General features: G+C 53.8%; 1 protein-coding gene across 1 annotated transcript in view; it reads right to left on the reverse strand.

The window, feature by feature from the left end:
• LZTS1 (leucine zipper tumor suppressor 1) overlaps nucleotides 1-15,636 on the reverse strand; it is a 69,810-nt gene extending 54,174 nt beyond the window's left edge. Inside the window, exon 1 of the mRNA XM_039868006.1 lies at nucleotides 15,414-15,636. The gene's annotated coding sequence lies outside the window, so the exon portion shown is untranslated. The remainder of the gene's footprint in view (nucleotides 1-15,413) is intronic.
• Nucleotides 15,637-16,179: the final 543 nt, after the last annotated feature.

A 16,179-nucleotide genomic window follows, 5' to 3' on the forward strand; every position in this document is an offset into this window, starting at 1 on the left:
ATTAAAAATGAAGAAAAGAGTTAAATTAGCCACTCCATAAAATAGGATATGAAAATGGACGAAAATGTATAAACAGGCACAGGCGCTCATCATGAAAAATACAAGTTAGAAAAATCGTCAGAAAAATACAAGTTAAAACCACAATTAAATACCACCAAGCAACCACTACAGTGGGGAAATGAAAAAGCCGACAACATCAAGTGCTGGCGAGGATGAGAAGCCAGTGAGGCTGTCACACTCCACCGGTGGCAGTGCAGATGTGCTTGACCCACCGGCAAGGGTGGGCATGTGCACAGCTCACGACCCAGCTGTTCCACCTCTAGATGTACACCCAGTAGACATGTTCGCATGCGTGTCCTAAAAGACCCAGCAGCATCACGTGGAAGAGTCCCAAACTGCAATGCCTGGCAACCTAAATCCTATCCACAGTGGAATATTCCTACACAGTAGCATATCACGGAGCCACGAGAATGATGGGACTGCGGTCACACACGACCGCACGGACCGGCCTCTCAAAAAAGGATGTGCGCGGTATGAGGTTCTCTTAATAAGATGTTTACAAAGAGGTAAACGTGATGGCGTCATGGGGAGGGATGGATGTGATCCGGGGGGAAAAGTGGTTTCTGGGGTACTTTTAATGCTCTATCTTTTGCCTCGGGTTCTAGTTACCTGAGATTTGTAAAAACTCACCTGGCTGTTGGTTCATCCATGACTTATGTACATTTCTGTATGTATATTACACTTTAATAAGATTTTCACTTAAAAAATATTATCGCAATAACCCACAAGTGGTTTTTTCTTTCTTTCCAATTTACCAGTGAGACGCGGCTCAGAGGGGATGAGGAACTGGTCTGGGGCCAGCTGGGGATGAGAGGCAGAGGATTCAAACTCAGCCTGCATGTGCGCCTAAGCACCAAGTCCTGACTTCACCTACAGTGCTGTTCTCTTTCTCTGAAGTAGCTCAGTTTTACACTGGGACTCTCAGAGGCAGGAACCCTGACTCTTGCTTGCCTTGCGCACCCCCATTGCCGCCAGCACAGGGCTGGACACTGCAGCCCAACAGATGCTCGGTGCTATGGACTGCATGTTTGTGGCCCCCACCCCAGCCCCAATGCGTAGGTTGAAACCCCAACCCCCAATGGGATGGTATTTGGAGGCAGGGCCTTTGGGAGGTGATTAGGTTTAGATGAGGCCATGAGGGTAGGGCCCTATGATGGGATTAGTGCCCTTAGAAGAGGCACTAATGAAGCACTTTCTCCACTATGAGGACACAGCAAGAAGGCGATCATCTGCAAATCAGGGAGTAGTAGGCTCTCGCCAGACACCAAACCTGCCAGCACCTTTCTCTTAGACTTCTCAGCCCCAGAACTGTGAGAAATGAATGGGTATTGTTTGAGCCATCCCGTTATAGCAGCCCGAGTTGACTAAGACACTCAGTAAGGAGAGGAAGTCTGGAAGCTAAATCTATAAATTTGCCCATCTGCCCTTTTTATCTCTCTCTTTCTCTTTTTCTCCTGGCTCTAGAGTGTTCCTGAGCTTGCCTGGTTCTTGCCCCTGCCTCCTGACTTGATGGTGTCAGCTTTAGGATGGAGCTGGAGCTAGTGTGGTGGCTTCAGCCATGCTCCAAGAACACGAGGGGCTTTTCCACTCAGCTGCTCCTGGTGAGGTCCTTCTGGGCAGGGGGAGTGGACTGCGGTGCCTGCTCAGGTCCCACCTCTCCCTGCCCCACAGCTTAGTCCTGACTCCTCCCCTCCCTCTCAGCCTCCCGGCTCTTTTCTCCAAGGGAAGAGGGAGGGAAGCTGTGTTGGCAGCTCGCTGAGCAGGGCTTCCTTCCCGCTGCCTCCCTCCCTCCCCCACACAGCTGGGGATTTTTAAGTCTCCATCTTTCTGAAGGATTGGGACCTGGATGCTGTCAGGAGCCTCCTCTGAAAAGACTGCTCACCAGTCTCCCATGGCTCAGGAATGGGGTCACCGCTGCCCAGGAAAGCGGTGGGAGACAGCGGCCCTCCCCTCTCATCTCCTCTAGCTGGAGGACGACGTCCAAGCTGGACAGCAGAGTCCGGTGACGTCAAGCAGGCGGCAGAGCTTCCTCTTAAGCTTCCCTCTGCTGAGTGTTTCCTTTAGCTTGGACTAAGCACTATATACACATGACCTGGAGCAGGCTGCACCCCAAGGCACCCAGAGAGGCAGGCACTACTGTTATCCCCACCTGACAGATGCACCACATGAGGTCTCAGGTTTTATACCTGGCAAGGGCAGTGCCTGGCTTTGAACCTGAGCTGTGGCCAGCAGAGCTCTAGTTTTTTTTCTTTTTCTTTTTTTTTTTTTACCCTCCATTGGCATTGAGAGCTGGTGCTCTGCTCAGTGCTGGCAGTGATCCCCCTGCCCACACTCCCCCGGCTCCCCCCATGGCTCCTCTAGACCTCGCCTGACTCTGCCCCATAGCCCAGCCCCTCCTAAACCTCCCCCTGTGCTCTGGGTTCACCCACAGCCTTGGGCCAAAGCTGCAGCCTAAGCTTCCACTTTCTTCTGTAGATTGGAGCTAACTACTACCTCATAGGGCTTCTGTACATACCGAGTGAAACTTTACCTGTAAAGGCACTAGGACATAATTAAGAGCTTAATAAATGGCAGCTAGTCTTTTGGTTTGTTTCATTTTGGACTTGATGACTTAAGACATTGCTGGGCTCTAAGGCTAGACTCGAACTCCTGGTATATTTTCCTCCAACTTTGCAGGTCTCCGGGCTCTATTTCTCTCTCTCTTTCCTTCATCAACACCTTCCTTCATTCCTTCCTTCCTTCCTTCCTTCCTTCAGCCAGCCTATTTCCTATTTCCTTCCTCCCTCCCTCCCTCCCTCCTTCAGCTTCCTTCCTTCCCTTCTTTCCTTTTTCTAACTTTTCCTTTCTCTTTCTCTGTCTCTCTGTCTTTCTTTCTTTCTTTTTTCATTGTGCAAAGAACTGGGGACATTTCCATTTGGGGCCTTTAGACATTAGATTTAAAAAAAAATGAGTAATCATCTATCACTTGTTTGTAAGAATTACTCTTCAAGTGCTTAGAAATCACTGATCTGATCAGCAGATAGTAAACCCCATGAGGACAGCTGGTGTCCCATGGGGTTGGCACAGAGCCTGTCAGGCAGGAGAAGTCGGGATACTCCAGGGGAGAAGCAGTCAGGAGCACAGCTGTATAGGAGGGAGCAGGTCCAGCCTCTCGCCCTGGTGAAATGCAGGGTGAGGGGCTGGGGCGTATTCAGTGAGAGCCACTTCCTTGTCCCCTGCACGGGCTCTGAGTCCCAGGCGGCTAACAGCAGCCCGGCCCCAGGCTCCCCTCAGAGGCACTTCTGTGGGTCTCAGCCCTGTCAGCCTCTTTGCCCGTAGCACAGATCCCGGCCTCCCCCGGTTCTTGCCTCTGCTGTCCAGACCCCATTTTTCACCACTACCTCCTTGAGGAAAACTAAACTGGAGACCTGTGTGCGTGTGTGTGTGTGTGTGTGTGTGGGTGGGTGGGGGGGATTGGTGCCAGGGGTTAGTCCTTTAAGCCCCACCTGAGTCCAGGGAGGGGCAAGGAGAGGACAGGGTGGGGGCCTCCAGGGTGTCATCTGAGCTCAGGGGCTCAGGCAGGAGTGAATGTGAAGCAGCACAGGTCTGGGCAAGGCTGGGAGACGGCGCTTCAGCGGGCCAGGCCTGCAGCTGTCTGCTCCTAGAAGTCCCCGCCTGCCTGCCTGCCTGTCTGTCTGTCCCTGTCTCTCAGCTGCTAGTGGGGGTGGGGGAGACCAGGCAGTGGAGCAGTCCTCAGCCGCTGGTGGAAAAGGTGTAGGGGAGTGGAGAGGGGCTCTGGGTTTGTGCTACTTCTTTTCGTCCTGTTTCCCTGTCCTGGGACGCATCTCCTGAGGGACCTACTGGGCGGAGACAACTTAAGCAGGCACCTCAACACTCACCACTGTTTCTAACCCTTCACTAAAACCACTTTATGTCCATGAGAGTAAGGCCTAATTCCAGGCAACTCGTGTTCCTTTAACAAGTTCCACGTCTGTCAGCTTCTCAATGCATGGAGCATGGTCAAGAGGGAGGTTCGGCAGTGCTTTGAACTCTGTCTCAATCCCGCAGGTGGGAGGTTCCTGCCTCCACCTGATTAAAGGGTGTGGGGGGGTTGCAGAGACTGCCCAAGGCAAATCTCGGGGCTTCTTTTCCCCTGGCAGCTCTCTGAGATCTCTTCGAGCTCTCCTAGTCCTAGAACACAGCCCCCCGCGCTGGGCTGGCATCCCCTCTCCCAGAGGATCCTAAAAGCCACGTGAGCCCCACGTTGGTAGAGGCACTGCCTTCTCCCCCAGCAGATACCAACATGCTGGGACGGAGAACTCACTAACTCTGAAGACACCGGTTCTAATGTCAGCTCGGAGGCCTAACGGTTGTGTGCTGTGTGCCGTGGAGGAAATCACCTCAACTCTGGGCCTCACCATTAAAGCTGAAGAGTTTCCTCCACTTAAACAAACAAACAAAAAACACACAGAGGAAGAGGAGGAGGCAGGTCGATGGTGTGTTCAACGTCAGCTTGCTTGTTTCACATGGGACGATCCGTGTCTGTGTCCCTTGTGGGACAGGGTGTGTGTGTCAAAATAGGAGCAGCTTCTTCTTGGTCCCCCGGGCTCCTGCCTCCGTCTGGTTTAATGCCCGTTAGGCGGAATAAATGTTCCTCTAATTTTCCGATGCGGAATTAGACCTCAGTCATTTGCCTTCTCCTGTGTGATGCAGCCGGACCTGGGTCCTGTCACATCTGTGAACTCCCCACAGAGGGAATGCATAGAAAAGTTTCATTTTATTTGTTTTTCTTTCTCCCCCTTTCCTGACCTCATGTGCTACATAATCCAGAAAATGGTCCAGATGGGAAAGCCATTGGCTTTGAAGCAAGAGGCAGGAGGAAGGAGGAAAGAGGCATGGCACACGGCCCCTCGCCCTGGGGAGAGACCGTCCTCCCTCTGTCCTGCTCCACGCGAGCACTCGAGGTGGCACTGTGGGGACCCTCCTGAGGCGGGGAGGGGACAGCCGGCTGACCCCGGGCGTCTGAGCCTGACCCTCTCACCTCCTCCTCTCCAACACGCATAAGCCAGAGTGAGCAAGGGATCCCCCTTCAGCTCTGAGTCTTGGCCTCGAGACGGTCCGTGATGTCCCACTCACTGTTCTACGTAATTTCATGAGTCAGTTTTAATTTAGTCACATTGACAGGGTGGATGGAGACCCAGAGTGACAAAGGCGGAGTGGTTCCCTCCTATATCGTTTTCAGCTACAACGGTCCTGTCTCCCTTTGCAGAGAAAGCAGATAAGAAGGTCGTGGTCACAGTTGGCACTGCCGGATCCCAAAGCTGTCCTTCCCTGACCCCCCTGGACATGTGTCTGGACCATGGCTCATGACCCTCCCGCATAGATAACTCACTCTCTGCCCGGTTTCCTTGCACTGGAGCTGATGGGAGGGGCCGAGGCTAACACAACGAGAACTCCTACGATACTTCATGTGCTTTTACTTACATCGCTCATGGAATTTTCATACAAATTCTACATGGGACACAATACATTTTACAGATGAGAACACTGACACTCGGTGAGGCTAAGTGACCTGCCCAGTGATGCCGCACAGGTGACAGGCAGCATAGCTGGGATCCAAACACTGGTCTCTCTGATCCCCAAACCATGTTCCTTCTGCCGTCCTCTCCACAGAGTGGACAAGCTTAAAAAAGCCCAGGCCGTTAGGGTTCTTCTCTCTCTGCCAGGGCTGTGGGCTGCCACCCAGGGGAGGATGAACCCCTCGGGGAGACTAAGGCAAGGGCTGAAGTATTTCCGGAGGAAGGCCCTGTCTCCAGGTGTCACCTCACTGGAGATTTCGCGGGACGCTGTCTGGGCCTGGCCCGCCCTCGGCTCACAGGTTTATAGCAAGCAAGTGGGAAGTTCCTGAGCCGGCACCAGGCTGAGGAGCCCTTCAGAGGAATGTGGGGAATGGTGTCCTGAGAGCTTCATGGCTTTGGGCAGGGAACCCCAGGCACCCTGCTTTCCTGAGACTGAAGGAGGCCCCCGCTTGACGAGACCTGCCTCCTGTCTGGGGATCTCGCCCGGTGTGGCATCAACACCCTGGGCGGCCAGCACGGCTGACTGGCACTCACGACTTTCGCGTTTTCTCTGGATTTGATTTAAACTGAGACTGAGGCAGGGAACTTGTTCTTCATTTTTGAAAGGCGCCGACTGGTAGCCACTGCGACCGACATAGTCAACCTTCACTGTCTTACTAGCTGGGAGCTTCTCAGAGCCCTCGGAACAAAGGAAGCGGAGCAGAGGGAAAGAAAATGTCTACTGCACCCAGAGAAACAAGTAGAGGACAGGAGAGGAAAGTGGGTATGTGCCGCTACTGCTGTTCGGGGGTCCCTGACGTGAGTGGGCGCAAACCCGCAGAGACCGAGAGCACCCCTCGGGCCACCTGCTGAGGAGCCGATGAAGTCCACTGGCTCTGCTGTCCCCGTTCACAATTAGCAGTGGAGTGGGTGTCAGGAAAGGGTCCTGAAGGGGGAGCACAGTCCTGGTTCTGTCACTAAACAGCAGTGGGACCCTGAGCAAGGTGCCCCCCCATCTGGCCTCTGTGTCTTCACCCATTAAAAAAAAGAGCCAGCTGTGATTCCTTCCGGGTCCAAAGCAAGGTGTTAACCACGTCTCCTGTTATAAATAAGTCCTCGACACAGCACATTAACCCCTGACCTTTCATCTTGGACTAGGAACTCCCGGTTCCTTAAAGTCCTGCCCCCCCCAACCCCGCCCCCACGTTTCCAGGCTGCATGAGATCTCGGGGAGTATGTGCTATCAACCAGGAGGCAGGGAGGAGGATAGAAAGGCATTCTAATAAATAATGTTATTTCTAGAAAACAAGTCTCTCCACCCTCACATCTTTCTAACCTCCATTGCTAGATGAACTTCCTAAAACCCAAGCTGGCTACATGCCAGTCTTCACCCATTACTGCAGTGGCTCCCTACTGCCTGCAAACTCTGAGCTGGGCAGAAATGGCCCTCCTCAATCTGACTCAACTTGCCTTTGTCTCGGGGGCCCCGATCTTTGCCACCCCCTCCCGCCATCTCTTAAAATCATATGCAGCTCAGAGGGCCCTTCTCAAATTCCATACCTTCCACGAAGACTTTTCAAGCCTGAATCGCTTGCATAGTGATTTTTTAAAAGGATGTATGTATCTGTCTCCTCCCCCAACTCCAGGCCAGTGACACCTTGTGGCAGGGTCTCCTCCCATAAGCTGCCAGAGTGCTTGACACGAATCTGACATTCTATGACTTTAAAGGAATGGAACTAAAACAGAAAGAACTGTACTCCTGGGGTCCAGAACAGCAGGTCTTAGAGGTGAGTAAAGACCACAACTTGGAATTTTTTTTTTTTTTTTTTTGTGGTGGGAGGCGGGGGGTAGGTTGGGGTAGATAGAATGGTTTTTAAGGATCCCTTAAATCCTGAAATTTTGTGTTTCTACGCAGAATCCTGGTCACTTCTCCAATGCAGGCTCTTTAGTTTCCTGATAAATCTGGGAACCCTGGGTTTAGAGGTCCTGTTGCAGCTTGAACATAGACGTAACTCCATCATTAAGAGAAAGTCTCTAAGTCAACAGATGGCTGAGGTGCTAGGGAGCCTGGGGAAGCCGAAACCCTGGTGCTCCAGTCCTCCTGGTCGATGAGGAAATGTTGGTCGGTCAGGAAAAGCCTAGCATCCTGCCCCCAGCCGCCCCCCAGCTGGTGCGGAGCCTTTGGTCAGGGGCAGCTGCACGCCCATGCAGGGAGGAGGCAGCAGCTGGAAGCCCTCCTGGCTGTCAGTGGAGCTCCCTTTACAGTGCAGGTGGAGGCTGGGGGCTGCTTGTGGCTCTCCTTTTCCCCACCTGCCGGCAGTGTGGTTTGTCTGCTGGCGCCACTGAGGGCTGGGGCTGGGGGAATTTGATCGGCAAGGCGGGGGAGGCTGTCTCCCCTAGACGTGAGCCCAGGCTAATCCTGTCCTCCGGGTGCACTGCTGAGACGCCCTTGCCGGGAGGCACAGGAGGGAGCCAAAGCCGTGGAGTCTAAGGCCTCGAAAAATAAGGGAGGGTCCTGAGTGCTTACAGTGTCCTTCGTTAACCCCGCTGCCCCTGACCTCACGGCTGAGGTGGGAGGACAGACGGCGTCCTTGAGACACTCAGACAGGCTGCCTCTTAGTGACTGTCAGAAGGTCAAGAGCGGCCCCGGGGGGGCTCACTCCCCAGACTTCTGACCCTTGACCTTCTAAGAGTGGTTCCCCAGTGTCCCTGCCTCCCTAGCTATGTGAGCAGCTTTTGTTCTCAGGGTTTCCCATTATCTCACTGGTGAAGAGAGGGGGAGGAAAGAAACAGGGGTGGGGCCCACCAGGTCCCAAGCCCGCCTAGGTCCTTGCAGTGGTCCCCTTCCACTGTCTCCCTGAGGGACCAAATAAATGTTATCAGTGGACTCAGAACACCTCCTATCAAGGCCACTCTGCTCTGCCTGATGCCGTCTCTGCTGTCCTACACGAGAACCGTGCCAGCCCCAGCGCCATGCTCGGGCGCTGGATGAGGCATCCACGACAGCCCCATTGTGGGCCGGACGGCACGCGGAGCCTCTGCACCCAGACAGAAGCCGCTCTGCGTCTGCCTCCCTAGCTGCTCTGTTCTTCTGTAGCGTACCCCTTTCCCTCCCCGAAGCTTCCTCACTGAGATGAAGACCAAGCCCTAGAAGTCCCCTTATCATTCCTTTCTACTCTCAGCTGCCTGGGTTCCCGGACCCAGTGGTCCTTGGGCAGCACAGGGAGATGTGAAGGGGCTGGGAAGGAAAGGCCGTCGCAGGTCTCATCACCATCGGTGTCAGCCATTTGGGGCTGAGCCCTGACTGTGTCCGGGGCCTGGTGCTACACACCCGAGGCATGGAAAAGCCCAGCATCCTGCCCCGAGCAGCCCCCCAGGCATGACATACATTCCATTTCAAGGGGTTTGTAGTCTAGGCAGGGAGGAAGGAGACGGCTGAGCACTAAGCACAACACCGGGGACAGATGCTCCCTGGGCATGATGGCACCCACTGCAGAATTTAAGGAACAGGGAGCTGCTGGATGAGGGGGACTTTCTCTCCCAACGGCTGATGTCCTTTCCTCCCTCCAGACCAGGCAGGTGCAGCCCCTCAGTACTGAGTGTTCCCCTCTCACCTCGAACACCTGCCTCTCCCCCTGCCGAGCCAGGACCCACTTACCCATTGCCCACTGCCCGGCCCCTAGCGTTATTGGGGTCACCAGGGAAAGGTGCTGGCAAACCCGAGCTTTGTTTCCCTCCCTCCTCCGCTTTCTCTCAGCTCCGTCCCTCTCGCCTTTCCTTGCCTGCCTATACTCCATCTTCTCTCCTTTCTGCAGGAATGTAATGTTCGGCTGCTTTACACCCACTCTCTGAACGCTGCCAGTGAATAATGACTAAGGTGGTGGGTGGCAGTACAGCAAGTTGAGACCAATTTAGCAGTCCAGGGCGCCAGGAGGAGGCTGACTGAGCAGCAAATGGCTTTGCCACAGCAAGGAGAGTGCAGATGCCGCAAAGCCCGCCGGCGGCCCAGTGAGCCACGTGCGCACAGTCCTCCTGCCCTGGGGCCGGCAGGCGCTGCCTCGGCCACCCCGTGGTCAGTGCACGATCATGCACGGGACAGGGTCTGTCCTTAGACACCAACGGATTTGCAGAGCAATGCCCACCCCTCCCCGATCTCAGCTCCACTTCCGACACCCTGGAAGGGCTGTGTCCTTGTATCTACCCGGGGCTCAGAGTTTCACCGAGACCGCTGCGTCTTCTTCGGGGGGTGCTGCAGCCTGGGGGGAACCTGCAGCTCTGATGGCCACCTGAGAGACTGCTCTGGGCATGGCGGAAACTGAGGTTCTGGGGTGTCAGGGAGAAGGCTGCCTGAGCACCCTTCAGATCATGCCACAGAGAGGCCAGCCCAGGGAGACTCAGGTGTGGGTCTTCCAGGTCCTGCCGTGTGGAGTCGCTGAGGTTTCCTGTTAGGGGATGTGACTGTAAGTGTGGGTATCAGAGGAGAGCATGTGTCAGCGAGAGAGATGACAAGACTGGATGAATGAATGTGGTGTGTGTGTGTGTGTGTGTGTGCGCGCGTGCGCGTGCGTGTGCTGGCAGCCATCCTGAAGGCAGTTATCTTGCAGTGATTAACTGACATGGAAGCAAATCTATGGGTGATCTGGGTAGGGCAGCTCTTTGTTCCAGGTGCTGGATGTAACTCACATCACATCTGTTCCGATACTAATTTGGCCTGTCACTTGTTAAGAAAAATCACCTCTATGCTGGACTGATGAGAACAATTAGTGTTAGCTGTAGGGTGCGAGTGCGCGCACACACACACCCACACCCACCCACACACACACGCACACTCGGTCCTCTGTGTCTTCCGGCTCCCTCTGCACCCAAAGCACCCCCTTTCCCACCACCCCCACCCAGGCCTCCCCTCATCGGGAGGCAGCCTCCCCTGGTAGTCACCTCCAAAGTCTGGTTTCCCCACACTGCTCACTTTACCGGTGGAGAGACTGCTAGCCTGTTTTAATTTAGAACTTATCCACCCATGGATAAGGTGGAAACGCTGAAATAGATAATTAAATAAAGTTTGGTATTCCAACCGAACGTCATTAATTCAGATTCTGTGAAGGCAAAATTTGCTATAATTTCAGTGTGGAGGGGACTAAACCTTATGAACTGACTGGCTGTAAAGAAAGAACTGACATAAGATAAAGTTCGTTCCTTAAAGTAAGTCTCAAGTAGATCTTCCAGTGTGCTAGATACTTCCTAGTTTATTGTTTATTGATCTAACATATGTGCATAACAAGGGCTTAGGGGCCAGGGGAGGGGCGCAGAAAAAGTGAAGAAAAAACTCTGACTCTCAACATGCTTGAATTACAATAATTACGAAAGTCACTGAGTTCTTATAATTTTAAAAATCTTTTTTTTCATCCTGCACATTAAACAGTTGTCAACAATTCGGCGAACCTAAATCTGTTTAATTAATGAGGCCTGATTGTTACAGCCCCAGATCGGGAGTCAGGACGGCTGGGTTCCAATCCCAGGGTTTCACTTGAAATCTTGGGTGAACCTCTGACAGGCTCATTAGGTTTTCTCATCTGTCAAATTTAGAAGAAATCTTCCTACAGAGTTGATAATGACAACAACAACAACAACAACAACAACAACAACAACAACAACAACACAGCAGCAGCAAGAACGACATCCCTTCTCAAGTGTAAAGTCCTGGACAGACCAAAAAGGCTACTGGAATCATTAATACAGGAAGCCTAGGGCTGGTGTTCGGCTGTCAGGTGGAAGTCAGTGTCTGGCCCGAAGCAAGAGAGTGAGAGGAGCAGGGCAGAGAGGGCAGGTGCAGAGGCAGCGGCGCCGAACGGCAGCTCACCCCAAGCCCGATCCAACCACGCTCCGCCGACATGTCCCCAGGCACCGCTCTACACCCTTGGAGGGCGAGGTCCAGCCTGCATACTTATTTGGCAGGAGGCAGATGTAAGAGGTGAGCCCTCCCATCCTTCATTCCAGGATCTGTGCGGTCAGGGTGATGGGGGTGGGGTGGAGGTGGGGGGAGGAGGTAACAGGCTCCCGCAGGGTTCCCCCTGGAAGAGAAAGCCCATCTCCTCAGCTCTCGGCTTGCACCTTGGAGTTATGACCTTGCTGTTGCTTCGTCTACTCTCATACCTTCTTGAGGTTCGGTCCATAACTACCTCCTGCCTGACGTCTTCACCTCCCTCCTGCTGAGCAGCTGCTGTGTTCAGTGTGTCTGTCACTGAGTCATGTGTGCTGGTTCCTCTCCCCGATTCTCATCGCCAAGTTTAATCTCAAACCATTATTTAGCCATATTTTTAAAATCCCCTGTCTCCCTGGCACCTCGCATGGATAAGACTCTGAATAAACAGTGAAACGCCAAGTTTTTCAAACTTGAGTGATGATCTTTGAAGGGAAAACTAAAATCGCCACCATCCCTGAGAAGGCATGTGGCAATGCTGATATGAGGAATAATGGGGTGGTGCAAAGGGCGTGGGAAGGGAGTCACCAGGGCTGTGACCGCGTGACCTTGGGCAAATCATGGCCAGATTACCTCCCCAAACATGGCAGCAATTCACACTCCCAGCAGCAGAGTAAGAGTGTCCAATTTAAATCAGTGGTTTTCAACCTGCAGCAACACAAAGATCTATTCAAAAGCGAACTCAAAGACCTACCATGTAAATTGCCTAAAGATCCTCCAGGCAGTTGGACACTTCTCTGTTGGCAAAGCCCCAGAAATATCTCATCATTGCCCTGAAACCACTGCCCCTGGGGTTCCGGGTATACATTTTAAAACCCCAATGTCTAGATCGTGCCTGGCAACTCCCACTTTATAATTATACTCGTCAGTTGATTGAGCTGGAGATAGAGTTCATGGGTTGGCAGGGCGGGTAGGGCTAGGTTTTCCTCAGGCGCCTGAACTGTCAGAGGCAGGAGTTGGGGTGGAGAAGCCCTGTCTAGGCAGATGCCCTCAAGGAGTTGGCCTTACGGAGGCAGGAAAGTCAGAGGCCAGGCCAGCAAAGTGTCCCCATGCAGAAATCCACTGTTGCAAAAAAACGCTCCCTGCCAAGAGTCTCAGATAGGTCTTTTCTCTCCCATCACTCTACTAAACAAGCATTTACTAAGGGCCTACGCGGAGTAGCCAGACACTGTACTCTGAGCTGGGAATTCACAATGCAATCTCTGCCTCTAAGAACACTGCTGGCTCTGCATGAGCCAGCGGATAAATGTGGGATAGCATGGAATGATGGCAGGAACTCAGAGGAAGGCCTGTGAGCCAGACTAGGCGGAGGCGGAGGGACAGGGGAAGAACATTTTATAGAGAAGAAACACGTATTTCTATGTTCAAAGATAGCAAATGTGGAAGAGCCAGAGGCTGAGCTGAGTTCAAGTCCTGGCTCTTCCACTTGCTATCCCCAGCTGCGTTATTTAAGTCTCCTTCTCCGATCATCACACATTCTCCGCAGGGCTGCGCTGAGAATTAAGTGACATCATCAATAAAAAGTACTGGGTGCACAGTGCACGCAGTGCATGGTTGTAGATGTTGTGAGCTATGACCCATTACGCTCGTCTGTAATCTGCTTAATGACAGGTTTGCCATCATTACCTTGTTTGTCTTTGAAGCCCTGCTGCCTGGCCCAGAGCCTTGCATTTTGTAGGTATCCGATGTCGAATAAGTGCAAAGGCATATAAATAAGTTTTGGGGATTAGAAAGCCGTTTTTGGCTGGAGCCCATCTACCTCTTGGCCCTACCTACAGGCAGATACATGGTTTCTCAAAAGTGCCTGGCACATCTTCCCCTGACATACGCACGATGCACACACTACACAGCAGTACATCTTTGATGGCAGCCATCCGGCCGCACACCTACTGAGGCACATGCACAGACGGGGGTCCCTCCTACAGACACACACATGCACGAGCTCAATGGCTGGAACAGGTTCCACCTCCTGAAGGATGCAGAGGCTGCCATAAACGTTAAATAACAACCACCTCAACTGTCCCGTCCTCCCTCTGGCTCGCCCACAGACACCTTTGAGAGACACCCTTCTTTCTCCACCTGAGTTTCTTCTTATCTCAAGCAGAGCATCTCCTACTCACAGCTATCCAGCTGAGGCCTTGTACTTGCATTCCTGGTCGCTAAGCCTAACTTTGCTCCCATTAGCTTTGGACCTCAGGGAAAGCCCTGCCCCTCCGGTGCCTCAGTTTCTTTACTGGTAAACACAGAGAGTGAACCGTGCTTCATGCCAACCCGATAGTTATATTGGAGGACAATGGAGATGACGAAGGAGATAACGTCTGTGATGTGTGGAAAGCGCCTCAGAAGAAAGGTGCTGGATAAATACAAGGTGTAGAGGCCACGCCTGATTGGCGTGTATGCCTCTGCCCACAGACTGCCACCCACACTCGGCCCTTCCCTCCCTGAGCACAAACGCCTTTCCCCCTGTGAACGCTGCCTGTGATGTCCATTTTCACATGTGCACGTATACATACATGCTTCCGACACCTGTATTTTCTCCAGCATGCCCACAGAAAATTGTTTTTGGACTTAGAGGAAGCTCAGGTTACAGTTTCTTGCTCTCACCCACAGACTCTTCTCAAGGGTCTCTCAAGAATTGCCAAGCAGACAGCTCATCTCTTTGTGGCTGGGCTCCTCGGCTCCCACGGTTATAATTAGGCTGCGCTTCCAGCACAGCAGGAGACCCTTATCTGGCACAGCTCCTGCCAAGAGCTCTCCAGAACTTGGTGCCTCCTCACTCATTTGCCAGCACCCAAGACCAGAGCAGAGGGGCTGGTGGTGGCAGGAGAGTGTGGATGGAATGGAAGAGAAAGGGCCTGGGAACTTCAGATGCTCAGATCCCTGAGGACTCCACGTTCCTGGGAAATTGAGGGCTCTGAAGCTAACAAGTCTAGGATACTTTCCTAGGCCTGAGACCCTCGTGGGCGAGCAGAACACTCATTTGTTCCACAGTTCAATCCTTTCCACTTGAAGCAGGAAAGAGAAAGAGCACCTGGCTCTTAGTGTTTCGGTGCCTCAAGCATGTGGAAGGGTCTGTGTGTGTGTGTGTGTAGGGTGGGGAGGGAGTGGGGGGCTGGCTGCTTGTGGTAAGTGAGAGAAAGAAGTGAATGTGGTGTGTGTATAGGTATGAGACTCTGTGTGCATGTGAGTGTGTGTGCGCGTGTGTTACTTTGGCTGAATTGCATGTCCAGGATTGATCCTGATGACCTATGGCTTCAGGGGGCCACTTACATTCTGGGGTTCATCATCCCCCTCTCTTCCACATGACATGTGACATACTCCTTCAGTGAAACATTCCAAACCTCTAACTGCATCACTGTCCTTGCGACCAGTGCAGACAGAGCCCATCTCCAAAGTTCCAGACGGCCAAGTTCAGTGGTCCTGCTCCAGCTGTCAAACCCTCTGTATGGGGTCAGGATTCTTCCAGTCTCACACACACCTCTGGCTCCATCTTCGATATTAGTTGTCCCCCAACCCAACACTTATGTCCACCAAGATCAGATTCGGGGCTGGGAGAAGATAAACCCTGCCTGCAGAAGACCAAGACAAAGACAGGACAGACGTACCATTCTCTCCTTTGGGCTGGTATCAGCCAGCAGCACCCACCCTGGCAGAGGGGAGACCTTGACAGCTACGTGCAGAGACAAAGACACCTAGACAGACCTGGCACAGACAAAGACCGACAGACTCGCGGACGCGCCGCACGCCGCGGGCAGCGCGGTGTCCCCGGAGCCTGGGCGCCCTCCGCGGCAGCAGACCCTTCTGGGAGGGAGCGAGACCCCTCGTCCACCGCATCTTACCTGCCCCCTGCGCCTCGGGCTGACTGGAGAATATTTTTCAGTGTGTTTGCAGTGTGTTCTCGTCTCTCTTTTTCCAGAGCTGCCGGGTGACTCTGGATCGCCAGACAAGGCGGGCAGAGAAACTTTCGGCCGCTCCGCCCGCGCGCTGCCCGCCACCCGCCCGCTCGCGGCGCGCCGGCCTCTGTGCGGGGTCCAGAGCAGCTAGCGGGCGGGCTGGCGAGCGGGCGGCACCGCGGGCGGGCTGGGCGGGGCCTGCGCCGCTCATTGGCAGAGACGGGACGGGGCGGAGCCGCGGGCGGGCGGGCGGGCCGGCGCCGGTCCCACTCATTGGCCGGGGTGGGGCAGAGCGGCGGGCGGGCGGGGCGGGGCGGGGAGGCTCATTGGCCGGGACGGGGCGGGGCGGGCGCTGGCGCCGCTCATTGGCCGAGGCGCGGCCGGCAGCCTCACCCTCGCGGCTCCGAGGCCTTTGTTTCTGGCTGACAGCTGGGACTGCTCGCGCCCTCCCAGCTCCTCTGCGTCCGCCGCGATCCTCCATCTCTCCGCTCTCAATTCCAGCAAACCCCGCCGGGCGGCCCTGCCTGCTCAGTCTTTCTCTCCCTCCCCTCTCCCTTCCTCTGACTGTTCTCATCTTCCGTTTTTCCTTTTATTACCTGCGCTCCGTTCTTACTCCTTCGTTTCCTTTATTCATTCTTTCTCTTTCTTCTTTTATCCGTATTTCCCCCTTCTTTATCATCTTTTCTTCTTATTCACCGTTTCCTTTTTCCAG

This window comes from Pteropus medius, unplaced genomic scaffold, assembly GCF_902729225.1.
Source record: "Pteropus medius unplaced genomic scaffold, Ma_sr-lr_union100, whole genome shotgun sequence".
In the NCBI taxonomy this organism is placed as follows: domain Eukaryota; kingdom Metazoa; phylum Chordata; class Mammalia; order Chiroptera; family Pteropodidae; genus Pteropus; species Pteropus medius.